At 41.5% G+C, this 13876-nt stretch overlaps 1 protein-coding gene and 1 long non-coding RNA gene across 10 annotated transcripts in view; one reads left to right on the plus strand and one right to left on the minus strand.

Moving 5' to 3' along the window:
- Positions 1-13876, plus strand: part of OXR1 (oxidation resistance 1) — a 286476-nt gene that overhangs the window by 173091 nt on the left and 99509 nt on the right. The gene's annotated exons all lie outside the window — the stretch shown is intronic.
- The window catches only part of LOC110364761 (uncharacterized), a 40109-nt gene that overhangs the window by 5135 nt on the left and 21098 nt on the right, over positions 1-13876 (minus strand). For both annotated transcript variants that reach the window (XR_002423743.2, XR_010470714.1), the window contains 2 exons: positions 12357-12501; positions 12169-12253 (listed from right to left, as the gene is read on the minus strand). This is a non-coding gene — a long non-coding RNA (uncharacterized LOC110364761). The remainder of the gene's footprint in view (positions 1-12168; positions 12254-12356; positions 12502-13876) is intronic.

A 13876-nucleotide genomic window follows, 5' to 3' on the forward strand; every position in this document is an offset into this window, starting at 1 on the left:
AGAAAATCAGACTTGTATCTCTTTCTGTAGACCTTTGCATTTTAAAATATGCCAGAAATGTATGTGGCTCTGTTACTTTCTGGGAACAGGTTTGCCGTTATTCAGGTGCGAGATGCAATCATTTTACATTACCAGAGCATTTAGACCAGATTCAAGAGGGATTTGAGGCACACAGACACTGTGTTAGGCCTCTGCAAAGGAGCGAACAACTTCTGCTCTCTTCAAAGCTTCAGGTTGAAATCCTGAAGCCAGTAAAACGGATAGAAAAATTCTATTTATTTCAGGAAATTAGGATTTCAACTTTAGAGTTTCATCTTGTGCCTATCAAAGTGAATGAGTAATGCCATTGGCTAGGGTGAGATAAAGAATGACTCACTAACCCTCTGTAGTCACTAATGGTAAAATACAGATTATATACTTTTAGGACCTTTTAGGGCCTTTTTCACATGAACTTCAAAGAAAGGATGATAACTGTCTATATAAATAACCTTGGTAACCTCAAAAGGAAAGTTTTCTGCAGATAAGTACGGCAGACACGACAGATTTATTACTAAGTAGAATGTATATTTTGGGGGGCTGTTTGTTGGGGTTTCTTTTCTTTTTCTTTCTTAATGAGGCATCAGCTGCTTGCTAAAGACTAATTAGAAGAAATTTGTCAGCATTTGTGGATTTGTTCCTTTCATGATTCAGGAGATAAGCCTGCTTTGTTCTTTTTTTTTTTTTCTCTCTCTCTCTTTAATGAAGTGTTTCTTAAGAAACTACTAATTAACATCATCTACACTCATATTTGATGACAGTCAGTTTGGAACAGAGAGCCCTTCTCACTGAATCTGTTTCTGTCATGAGTCCATCTTGCAAGCAGATTGGCCAAAAGGGCATGTTTAGTTCCAAAGTGTATCTCTGCACATCGGTGCGCATGTGTGTGCCAGGTCAGGCCGGGATGAAGGGTCAGCGTCGGACATCCAGGAGGCTCCGCTGCCGAGTCCTGGGCACCTGCAGCCTCAGAGGTTCCCCCGCTGCTGTGGTCTTTGGGCATCTGAAAGTCCCTGCTCCGAGAACCGAGACTCCGCTGGCCTGGAGCTTTTTGCTAAGGTGCAGACAGGTATTTATAGGATCATATTGCTGCTTGTCGTTGGCTCATTGTGTTTACGCTGATGCTGGAATAACGCATTTCTGCAAGCAGAAATGAAAATATAATTTCCAGAAAAAAAGGGAGCTAGACTGGGTCTTGTTTAGGTGTCCAGTCAGTGTGGCTGGGTTTGCTTCCAGCTAGTGTGACTTACACTTAGGTGGTCAAAGAGAAATAACATATTTAATATGGAAAAAAATATCTCTAGCCTTGATTTCATGAGCTGAACCATTACTTCAATTTGGAGGGTTTACTTGTTGAAGATCTTATTTTTTTGTTATTTCTGACTTGCATCCAGGAACAAGTCCGGTTATGTCGGAGAGATTTGGTTCAATTATGCAACTGAGCTTTCAGGATGTTCATTATGCTCATACGCTGATCACCCTTGAAATTTTAATACAACAGGCAGAAAGTGTGTACCTGTGACAACCCTTTTACGTGGTGGTACCTCAGGCTTTCCTCCCTGTTTTGTGCTGGAAGGTGTGATGTGCTGCCAGCGCGGGGAGAGCGCAGGGATTGTCCCCCTGCGGCCGCTGTTTGTATGAAAGCTGAGAGGAGCCTGCCCTTCGCTTTCTACTTTGGAAGAGCCGAACCTGCTCCCCTGGTCCGTGGTCAATACACAGCGGGCAACTGGAACACAGGGAGGCTGGTGGTGAGAAGAGATGAGTGCTGGGCTGTCCCCGCTGCCTCCCTGCCGGTGGCTCCTCCGCTTTTAGTGTTGTCATGCATTATTTTCCAACAATCCGGTCTTTCATACAAAAAGGTAGAAAACAAGGAAAATTATTTCTTTTTAATTATTGAACTATATTTTCCTGATGGATTAGTACTATTAGAGAGCTGCTTTAATACAGTTTTCAGTATTTCTATTGACAGCAGCAACAAAATAAAACTCTATTAATTTTTTTCTTCCTGCATAATGCAAGACCGTTTTAGACTGATTTTCAGGGTAGAGAAAATCAGTTTACGCTAAGTTGGGAGTTTTATTAATACTGAATAATTCCTTACTGTGCAAACTCAATCTTCCCTTTTCTTGCTCAACCCCAGTCTTAGTAAATTAACACAAATAATTTCAACATTTTACAAAATAGATGGAATTAGATAACTCTGCAGTGTACTGGTGCACTGAGTGAGCCTACAAAAACCATGTTTGCCTTGCTCCTTTGCTTCTATTTTTGCTTTAAAGAAGCAGGAGGTGGACAGAGTGTCTGCTTTATGTTGTAAAATGGGAAAATAGTCCTAATACAAACAATCAAATTACAAAGCTGGACAACCCTCATAAAATAGTCTACAATTAAAGAAAATATGTAGTGGCTCCAACTGTATGGACTTTACATTTTAATACAAGAAATCCTGGGACTGACTGCAAGCCTGTATGGTAAATTCTCATAATTTCTTGTCCAAGTTCAGTGAATTGAGTAAAACATTTTTGTAATACTTTTTTTTTTTTTCTTTTTTTTTAAAGTATGGTCCCCAGAGTAATGCCTCTTGGACTTTTAACCTTTCTTTGTGCTCCAATATCGTGTCACTCTTTTTCTTTTCTGAGGTGGCCCCTGCTGCATCTCCCTCAAGCAAGGTCCTGCCCTGGCCTCTTCTCACCACTGCCCTTTGGCCCTTCCTTGCCTGTACCCTCAGATGGGCTTGATCTTGGAGATGCTGTGGCTGCCAACCCAAAGGTGGGAGATGACACACCTCCCTAAATTTTCGTTTGTGTCCATCCTCTACTTGTAGCAGTCTCATGTCTTATTCTTGTCCTTCGTCAGGACAAACGAGTAGGTCAATCTGCTACATCTTTCCTCTACCTGGGCCTGCTTGCCGGGTGGCTTTCTCTCTTGGAAGTACTCAGAAGGATTAAACAAGGCTCTCCAAAGTGGTTTAAGTTCCTCACTGCTTAAAAAAATATGAGTCAGAGTGTTGTAAGTCTTGTCTTTATCCCAGATTTAACTTTAGGGAAGTGAAGTATGAGTGGCAGGAAGAAGTTTGGTGTCCATCAGCTGAGTGCAGACAAAACACTCTGGTTGCTATATTTTACACAGAAACTTCCTTCTGCAAAGAGGTCCTTAGGAAAATAGGAAGGAATAACATGGGCCACTCAACTGTGGGTATACTGATTTTCGTTACCATTTCTAAAAATCACGGGTGAATGAGTTCGGGCTTTACCTTCAGTGACATAGGTGGATGCATAAGGGATATTTTGTAAAATTTCAGTGGAGTTTAATTAAAGGAAAATTGGACAAGTCCAAGTTAGAGTGCAGTGCTGATCTTGTCTGCCTCCTTAGACCGCAGATGATCGATACTTCTACAGCACATCATCTGTAGATACAGTTGGCAATCAGGCAGAGTCCTAGCAAGCAGCATATGTAGCTTCTCAGTTTCTTGAATAATATAGACATATTGCAAAAGACTACCTCAAAATCTCTTCAAAACCTCTTCTGCTTTACTTTTTGCTGCTAGTTGTCAGGTAGATCCGATTTCTTCAGCAGCTCCAGCCATAGAGTTCATGACCCATTCCTCACCTGACATGTATTGAGGGGCATCATCAAAGCCTTGCCGGTGGCCCTGCACACTGGCAACTTCCTCGCTGAGCCACTGTTCCTGGCCATGAGCATTTCCCCTTTGAGCCTTTTGCTTTCTCTTCTGTACAACCTGAAGTACAAGGTGATGGGTGTTGGTGGTGTGGCTCTCCCAAGGCATAAGAGGGCACTCAAGAGCAGAGTGACACCATCAGGTGTTCTCCGTATGGGGTGTCGGTTGCCATTCACTGCATTCGTTGACATCACTTGTTCTGTTACAAGACATCAATGGGGGCAGATTTCTGCCTGTGTAGATGATACTAGCTTTTTTAACGATTACTTTTCCATTATTCCTTTGTATTTGTTAATAATTGAAGTTTGCCTAATTTAGATTAGGCTGTTTCAGTTTCTCACCCTACATTGTTGTAGCAACAACAGTAGCATTGACACATGCTGTGGTTAAACCCAAAAGGAACATAAAAGCTGAATAAGAACATGACTTGCCCTTCACATTTCCAGGGTTTGAACTATCTGCCACCTCCTAGCACACTTGTTTTTCTTATGTCCTACCAGATTATTCTGGATGCTACTTCCTGTTTTGTCTGGTGATCCTTAGTGTACTGCTTTGCTGTACTTCATTGGAGACATTGTTATTTTAGGATGGTCATGCCTCTTAAGAATAGTCATTTAGAATGTACTGGAGAGACATATGCTTAAATGTGTGTGTATATATAGATACTGATACTTACATTTTTAACTCTATCTTCAGAAGCCGTGAAATAACAAAAACAAACAAACAAATGGAAAAACAGTGTTTTGTAAAAGGCACAGAGAAAGAATCATTAGAAGAAGTTACCACCTTTGTGACTGGAAAGCAAACAGGTACATGAAGGCAAGATAACTTATGAGAAGAAGGATGTGGGTCATCATATGAGGTGGTGATGCCTTCAGGCAAGCTTGGTTCTGACCAAAAAACTGATGAACACTTAAAGAGTCAGTAAGATTTCATTATCTTATATCATTCTCCCAAATTTCTGTATGACTACACCTTTCCAACCTCCACCCCTTCCTTCTGGCACTGTGTAAGTTGGTAAATCGTAGATGGGAATGGGTGTGCTCTGGTGTTGTCCGCTTCCCTCCAGAGTGAAGTCAGTGCAGAAGCCAGCCGAAGACATGCTTACAGCAAAATTAGTTCACACCACCTCTGTCAGAATCTGAGCATAATTCAGTACAAATTGGGTCAGTGTACAACAAGCAGGTGACTCTGTGAGTAGTATTCACAGGTCTGTGTTTCAGTGAGCGAGGCGCTGGTCAGACCCAGAGCAGCTGTGTTCTGCCCGGCTCTGCCCATTGCAGCCCAGAGACTCAACGGGAATTTACCCCTTGTTTGTAAGTGGGAAGGAGAGCTGCACGCTTATTTTTAGTAAAATTACAAGGAACTGGCTGTCTTTAAAATCAAGGATCTTTTTGGCCAAAGGAAGAGAATGTTATGCGACTCTGATTAAAAAGTTGAACTACAGTTTATGGCTATTTTTATATATTACTTTTAATTTTAATGTTTTACAAAAAGTAACTCAACATTATTTTTAACAAAATCGGGAAATCATTCAATATGTGCCTGCAAGAGCAGTTTGTAGTCTGCTCTGCTAGAGACTCAGCAAGTCCACTGCCAAGAATTTTAATGGTCTGTTAATAAAGATCAAGCAACATTGTGATTGATTTATTATTGTAGGGGGTTTTGATTGGAAAAGAAACAAGACAACATCAGTTTGATACTGCTAATGTCATTCTCTGATTTCTTTTTATCTTTTGTCTGAGTGAGCATTTGTTGCATGGCCAAGATACAAAATAAATTATTTACCAATAACTCTGTGCGTATATACACAAAAAGAATATATTTTTACCTTGGTTCTTGTAGAAAGGAACACTAACTTTGCTCTCAAGTGAACTTGCTTATGAATTCCAGAACATTGATTCCTTCATATTCTTTCAAAAATCAGTATGAAATTTCTAATCCTTAAAAATAAAATAATTTAGTAATTTAAATACCTCAAGTCAGAAAAATGCTTTTGATTTTTCTTTGAAGTGTCTCACTGACTTCAGCACGGATAATACAAGGTCAAGTCAGTTATTTTAGTTGCAGATCTGCGTATGTGCCTTATGTAAAAATGTTCTGGTGAATTTATTTAGGTTGTATGATTAAATAAAAGATGGAATTTTTACCTCACTGTGAAAATTAAAAGCTATTTTCTGATTAGTAATTCTCAGAAGTTTGTTAAAACTGTGGAGGGGGAATCGCTGCTGATTAATGAAAGAGTTGATTCACTGGCAGATCTAGAGCAGGAAGGTGTGGGTGGGATCCACGCTGCCTTCTGGCTACAGCACCCAGAGTTACTGCGTGGTGCTTGTAGAAATTACTCACCTCTCAGAAGAGGGAACGAACATTACATTGGGTTACATTCTTTTTGTGGGCATAATTTACCATCTTTCCTCCTTCATGGCATTGCAACGGTACAGACCGTGACACCACATTAGCTTTAGTGGGATTTTGCTTCAGCCCGTGGCCCATGTGCTTGGAGTTCACTGCAGACCGATGTGCTGGGATATTAAAACTCCACTGACTGTAGAAGATTTTCTGAAATGTGAACTCTACAAAAGGATGCTGAGTTCTTAGCAAAATGTTTTTGCTTACCTGAAGCAAAGGTTGACTTTTATGGTTTCAGTTCCATAGGCACCTATATTTGGGGATAACAGATTCCTTTGCACAGTGCATGCAACCAGGAAATATATGTTTGTAATAGATTTAGTGTCTTGTCAAACTTGGCGTTGTTCTTTCCTATCTGGATCAGATGTGAAAACCAGATAGCAAGAATTAAGCTCAGAGTATCAAAGAGTAAATAAGTAGCATATAAACCTGCAAAAGAACTCCATTTAAAAGTGCTAAATTTATTAGTTCTGATATAATTGTAAAACAATATTTTCAAACCCCAAAGCAAGTGGTGCTCACTGGAACACAGAGCAGAGTTACAAAGCAAGACTATTCCCTATTTTTTGGTAGTTTGTTTTTGTTTTTGTTTTTTAATTGACTTTGCTGTATATGCTCTGCCTTTTTAGATAATGTTTTGTCTGAGATGAAGCACATCTATATGTTGATATGTCACAATTTAGTACGAACTCTGGAAACACACGTGGCAGCAAACAAAGTTCCTATGTATATCACATTCTACCAACCAGTCTCTTGTTCAGGCCACGTATTCTGAAGACCATGTTAGAGGTCTCTTGTTCAAGTGCCTTGAACCAACTTGGCAAGTCTGGCAGTAAAGGAAACATTTTCTTGTTTTCAAGGCTGCTTTATACGCAATTCCCTGTTTTGTATGTGATTCATGACCAATATCAAGATCATCCGCTTGTCCTCTACCGAAGGCCCACCTTTCCCCCGGAGAAACCACATGTTTCTGGCAGCAGCGTTTGTCTGTGTGCAGCACAGGAGCCATCCAAGGAAAACCTTACCCTGTATTTTTCCATCAGCCTCCGAATGAAGACTGAAGGGAGCAGTAAGAAGAGTCCTCTGATGGGCCCCCAGGCCCGGCCTTGCCAAGCGAGTGTGGCTAGTGCACAACACCTCTCCCAGCTCAAAACCAGGCTCTGCTAGGGCTGTCTTTTGAGATAGTCCAACTCAAGCTGAATAAACTCTTTCTCTGTACTGCATACAGTGAAAAACTACCTCAGTCAAAACTGACTCAAGGTGGAAAGTTTGGGCCATTTCATTTTTTTCCAAGAACCCTCCTACCCATGAAAGTTTGTGAGCCCTGAGGGGAGCACAGGGCAGGTGATGGTAACTTGTGGATCACTACCTGGGATGACCTAAGGCACTGGCATGCAAATGTTTACCCAAAGTTCCCAGTTAGTATCCAGTGGAGAGTGCTGCAAAGGATCATCTGTCCTGAGGTCTTAGTCAGCCCCTCATGCCCATCAGGACTTTCTTCTAACTGGGCAAACACCAGCTACATGAAGTTCAACAAGAGAAAGTGCCGGATGTTGCACCTGGTACACGGCAACCCTGGCTGTACATACAGACTGGGGGATGAGATGCTGGAAAGCAGCTTTGTGGAGAGGGATCTGGGGGTTCTGGTCAATGGCAAGTTGAACATGGGCCAACAGTGTGTCCTGGCAGCCAAGAGGGCAACAGCGTCCTGGGTGCATCCAGCACAGCATGGCCAGCCGGGCAGGGAGGTGATTGTCCCGCTCTGCTCTGCACTGGTGTGGCCTCACCTGGAGCACTGGGGGCAGGTCTGGGTGACACAGGATAAAAAGGATATAAAGGTACTGGAAAGTGTCCAGAAGAGGACTACCAAGTTGGTGAAGGGTTTGAAGGGGAAGCTGTATGAGGAGTGGTTAAAGTCACTTGGTTTGTTCAGCCTGGAGAAGAGGAGACTAAGAGAAGACCTCATTGTCATCCACAGCTTCCTCACAAGGGGAGGAGGAGGAGCAGGTGCCGAACTCTTTTCTCTGGTGACCAGTGACAGAACCCGAGGGAATGGCAGGAAGATGTGCCAGGGGAGGTTTAGGTTGAACATTAGGAAAAGTACTATTCAATATATTAATCAATTACTTGGATGAGGGAGTAGAGTGCACTGTCAGCAAGTTTGCTGATGACACTAAGCTGGGAGGAGTGGCTGACACTCCAGAAGGCTGTGCTGCCATCCAGAGACCTGGACAGGCTGGAGAGTTGGGTGGGGAAAAATTTAATGAAATATAACAAGGGCAAATGTAGAGTCTTGCATCTGGGCAGGAACAACCCCAGGTTCCAGTATAAGTTGGGGAATGACCTATTAGAGAGCAGTGTAGGGGAAAGGGACCTGGGGGTCCTGGTGGACAGCAGGATGACCATGAGCCAGCACTGTGCCCTTGTGGCCAGGAAGGCCAATGGCATCCTGGGGTGTATTAGAAGGGGGGTGGTTAGTAGGTCGAGAGAGGTTCTCCTGCCCCTCTACTCTGCCCTGGTGAGACCACATCTGGAATATTGTGTCCAGTTCTGGGCCCCTCAGTTCCAGAAGGACAAGCAACTGCTGGAGAGAGTCCAGTGCAGGGCAACAAAGATGATTAAGGGAGTGGAGCATCTCCTTTATGAGGAAAGGCTGAGGGAGCTGGGTCTCTTTAATTTGGAGAAGAGGAGACTGAGGGGTGACCTCATTAATGTTTATAAGTATATAAAGGGTGAGTGTCACGAGGCTCTTCTCAGTGACAACCAATGATAGGACAAGGGGCAATGGATATAAACTGGAACACAGGAGGTTCCACTTAAATATGAGAAGAAACTTCTTCACAGTGAGGGTAGCAGAGCACTGGAACAGGCTGCCCAGGGAGGTTGTGGAGTCTCCTTCTCTGGTGACATTCAGAACCCTCCTGGACACATTCCTGTGTAACCTCATCTGGGTGTTCCTGCTCTGGCAGGGGGATTGGACTAGATGATCTTTCGAGGTCCCTTCTGTCCTGGTTTTGTTAAAAACAAGTTTCTCTTCTAGTGATTTTGCCTGTCAGCTAAAGCCTTCATATTAGCTGCATTTTCCTGGAGAACCAGACACATGTTTTGGTAAACCTAGCAATGGAATGCAAACTTATTGATAAGCATGGATGGACATCTCGCGAGAGGGGCGACAAGAAACCAGTGACCAAGAAACTGATCAACTGTGTATAACATTCCATTCACGTGAATACTTCATATGAAAGTGGGAGATCATGAGGATATCATCCCTTTCTCTTTTCCCTTCTGCTTATGGCCGACATTAGGAGAGGACCTTGCTAGTCGTCCCTGCAAACTGAGGCCTAGTGAGAGGCTGAATCCAGCTCCGGTTGGCTGCAGAGTCTAATCCAGGACTTTGGTTGCCGGCTCTGCAGTTGCTGAGACTTTCAAGATTGTTTTTGTATTATTTTCTCTATTCTTATTAGTAGCATTAGTAAAACATCTTTAATTTTTTCCAACTCTCTTCTCTCTGTCCTTCTTTTCCTCCCAATCGCCTGTCCTGAGTGCGAAGGGGGGAGAGGGAGGGGCAAAAGGGGGAAGTCGGGGGGAGAGGAGGTTAACAATACATCTGCCAGGGTTTTATTGTCACCCCGCAATCTAAACCCTTGACACCTTCAACTTCCTAACATTCTCCGATTCTGTGTGAAAAGGTTCTTCACCCAGAGGGTGGTGCAGCACTGGAACAGGCTCCTCAGGGAGATGTCACTGCTCCAGGTCTGACAGTGTTCAAGAAGCATTTAGACAATGCCCTCAGACACACGGTGTGAACTGTGGGGTTTTTGTATGCAGGGACAGGAGTTGGAGTCAATGATCCTTGTGGGTCCCTTCCAGCTCAGGACATTCTATGTTCCTATGATTCCATTGGGAGCACCCCAAGCTTATACCTTGTGTGGGTGCCCTGGGAGTGTGGCCCTGAAAGTGCCTGTGTGTCACTCTCACTGAGCTGCTGCACGTGAAGACATTTACAGAAAAGAGGTCAAAATGGGAAAGCTGGGGATATCTTGGAGACAATAAAAATAACAAAAGACAGTTAACAAAGCTAGAAAAAATGCTCAAGACATATAGTCATAAATTAAATAATGTTACTGAAGTAGGTTTGTTGGGCGGGGGGGGGGGGGGGTGTGTTTGGTTTGTTTTGTTTTTTTCTGAAGAAAAGTGAAGGAACAGAAAGGATCAGAGCAGTAGCTACTGTGCTTTAGCTGTTCCCAGCTGGTGGCCGGCATTTCAGGGGCATTCCCAGCAGGCACACTTCCCAGTTGTGGTTTGATTACTGTAGGCTGGAGTTCTTGATGAACCAGCCTCAGAATAGTAGATATTCAGCTGACTGTGGATGTGGTTTAGAATTTAACCCTATTTTTGTAAAGTGTCTAATACACACTTGATTTCTATAAAAGTAGTTATGATAACCATAGCTTGCTTTGGGATGGTGCTCAAGTGTTTCGGGAATATCTCCAGCATTTTGGAGTTTTATATAAAGATTTTATCTGTTATATGAAGCTGTGTAGTTATGAACAAAAAAAAAAAAAGAAAAGAAAAAGTTGAAACAATTATTTCCAGAATAGCAGGTATTACGAAAGATTTGCAGAAGAGTTCAGTGCTCAAAATATTTTATTATTAGTAGTAGAAGCAATCCACTATAGGAAATAAAAATATGAGTGTGTATGATAACCTCACCATAAATTACTACAATATTCAGTTATAAGTGATACCTGAAATGACAAGGAAGATCTTGGGGCAAAAGGAGGCATTACTGAATGATTGTTTAAGCTTTTTAACTACAAGCTGCAATGTAGGAAACATTTTCCTTCTAAATATTTTTCCTCCTTTTCCAGCAGGAAATGTTTATTTTGTTCCTTAAAGAACTTTGATGTACCATATGTGTTTCATTATTTTGTTACATTCCAGTATGTGCAAGTTTCCTTTAAAAATTATTGTGATGTCTGTATACATTATATTTACTGGATATTTCCAATCTAGGATAGTTTGTGACAGACTATTTTAGAATCATAGAATAATTTGGATTGAAGGAGACCTTTAAAGGTCATGTAGTCCAATTCCCTTCATCTAGGGGCATTTTCTATGTCTTCAGCATCTGGCAGCAGGTCTAAGTGTGAGCTTGGTGCCATCTATTAGAAAGAACTCTTCACAACAACAGCGTTTTCAAATGTGAAATCATAACTGTACGGACATAATAACTTGAAACTCTTTTCCTTAACAAGAGAGCATGAGCAAGAAAAATAATCTAATTATATAAACTTGGGCAGGTCTGGCATTCTAACATAAAGTTTCAACTAGAATTTTCTGTTTCTTGTTCTTCTCCATGTTAAGGTAGTAAATTTCCACAGGAGAATTATGCAATTTACCTTCAAAGGACTAAAGTGTACCTTAGGGTTTATTAGATAGCTTTTTTTTTTTTTAAAAAAAAAAGACTTTTGCAGTCTACTGAATCACCAAAAATAAGGCTGTCAAGTTTAAAAATATGAATTAAGGACTACATTGCTACTGGTAACGTCACAAATAGCTGCAAGCATATAATCTGTCCAGAAAATGTCATTTTATTGCAATATGTAATTAGAAAAGTTGTATTTGTGGCTTTGAATTTCTCACCTCCGTACAGATTTATTACTACAAGGCTCTGTTTTTATGGTTTGCATTTTACATCCCTGGGACATTTGGATTTAATCAGAATGTAAACAGTGCCACATTCTGCCACTGAAGAAAGGCTGGGGTTGAGTTTTAGTATTGGAGGCTAGGCTAGTTAATGAAATTGATGTGCTTGCTGGAACATACACTTAAGATTCCCTTGAAAGCAAGCCCAGATCTAAAATTTCCAAGACAAGTTGTAATACTTTGAGCCAGAAGACCAAACCTACCATCTGTGAAGCTGAAATGTAGTTTGTTGTGATTTGCAATCCACAGACCAAGGTCATATGAAAAATCTGCATATTGGCAAATGTCTGAGGAGGGAAATCTGGCGCTGAGGATGATCACAAACTGGTGCTCACCTTAGTGAGGAGGGTTTCTCATGCAGTTCCTCCACTGCCTGCAGCTTTTGACTTGTATTTTCATATGGCTCCAAGGTCTGTCCACCTTGCAAGATTAAAATATGCTTTGCTTAAACTGACTTTGTCCTGATGGGCATTCCTTCTAGCATCAATATTGTACAAACAAAGCATTTGCAGTTAAAACTTACAGCTTTCTTCCAGAGCCCTTGGAAATCACTGTCAGAAGTGGAATTACACCAGCATCGCAGTCAGGCTGCTCTTGCTGCTTGAATGTACGTTCTGTTGCACAGGACCATGCATTACAGGAGAAGGATTCAGTTACCTTTAAATCATCTGTAGTAAAAATGAGGAGTCAGTTAAAGTGAATGCAGTCTTCTCTTTCAATGCTGACTTAAATCCAGGGGTTGGAAAGTTATCAAAAAGATTGCTTTTTGCTTTTATTTAAGATCATAATTGATAGAAAGGAACCACAGCTCCTATTTTTAAATGTACTTTCCTAATGTAGTTCTGCATACCCTTTATCTTCTATTGCTATGAAATATTTGGTTAACTAACTACAATTTTAAGGGGAAAAAAAAAAGTTTTGTCATAGAGAAAGCAACTTCATTTTGTTAAATATCCTTTGTGAGAACTCATTTTATGAGGTACTTCTCTACCCTGGTAAAACAGTTCAGCCCAGACTGGAAAAGCTCCAAATGAAGAGAAGCTGTGGACAGTTGCCATGAGCTCTCAAACATCATTTTTCAACTGCTGGCAAATATACCCCCTCTGTAGGCACACAGGTGCAATGCAGAAATTTGAGGAAAGTAACATCAAAAGGATCACCTGGAGATCCAAACTACACTGAAGAGTCTCTCTCTGGAAGGTAAGTGGACTGGAGGAGAGCAGGGAGAAATCACTGCTCTTGTCAAAAGCGCTTTTGACAGTTTATGTCTTTATTTACTGACAAAATCTTTGGAAGAACATAGCAGGTATAGCTTGTGATTCCAGTTTCTTTACATAGAACTGTAATTGTTCTGGGATACAGCTTGGAAGACTGAATTCTCAGTGCAGTGTCATTCCTGAAGGATCTTCCCCTGGTGGAGCAAGAATTTCTACAATAACCAAACAAAGGCAGAATTTTTAGGGTTCAGATTGTTGAGTCAGACAGGATCTTTAGCTCCTGTCTGTCTGTTTGGCAGGAATATTTATCTGTACCCTTTACTAAGGAAATTGCAGAGCACTCTTTCAGAAACATAGTAAATGAAAACATCGCATCTTTAGAATACACTTAAACTTTGATAAGTGATTGCTGCCTTAAAGCCAAGTGGAGAACTTCTGCTTTACAAGGTGTAGTGGGTTTTTTTGTGTACAATGTTGTCTGATGTACAAACACCATTCATGCTTTACTCTCATTCATGTTTGGTCTGGGGACAGATAGCTCATGAAGGGCTTTCACCTGTAAGGTCTTCTTCAGAAGATTAGAGATATGATACTAAATTTGAAGACTTCATTCTTTTTGATGTTGATTGCAAGCAATAGAATTTACTAGTCTTTGAGGAGGAAAAAAGGAGAGTAAATAAATGGAGGAAAAGAGGGACCAGCAGCGAATGCATCTCGAGGAAAACTGAAAGGACACCGTGTAAGTTTGTACTGCATATGTGTCCCTGAATAAAATTGTAAGCAAAGAATTTGTGGCCCATGCAGTAGGACAGGAAAGGGAAAGGAA

The sequence above is a fragment of the Columba livia genome, chromosome 2 (genome assembly GCF_036013475.1).
Source record: "Columba livia isolate bColLiv1 breed racing homer chromosome 2, bColLiv1.pat.W.v2, whole genome shotgun sequence".
Classification (NCBI taxonomy): Eukaryota; Metazoa; Chordata; class Aves; order Columbiformes; family Columbidae; genus Columba; species Columba livia.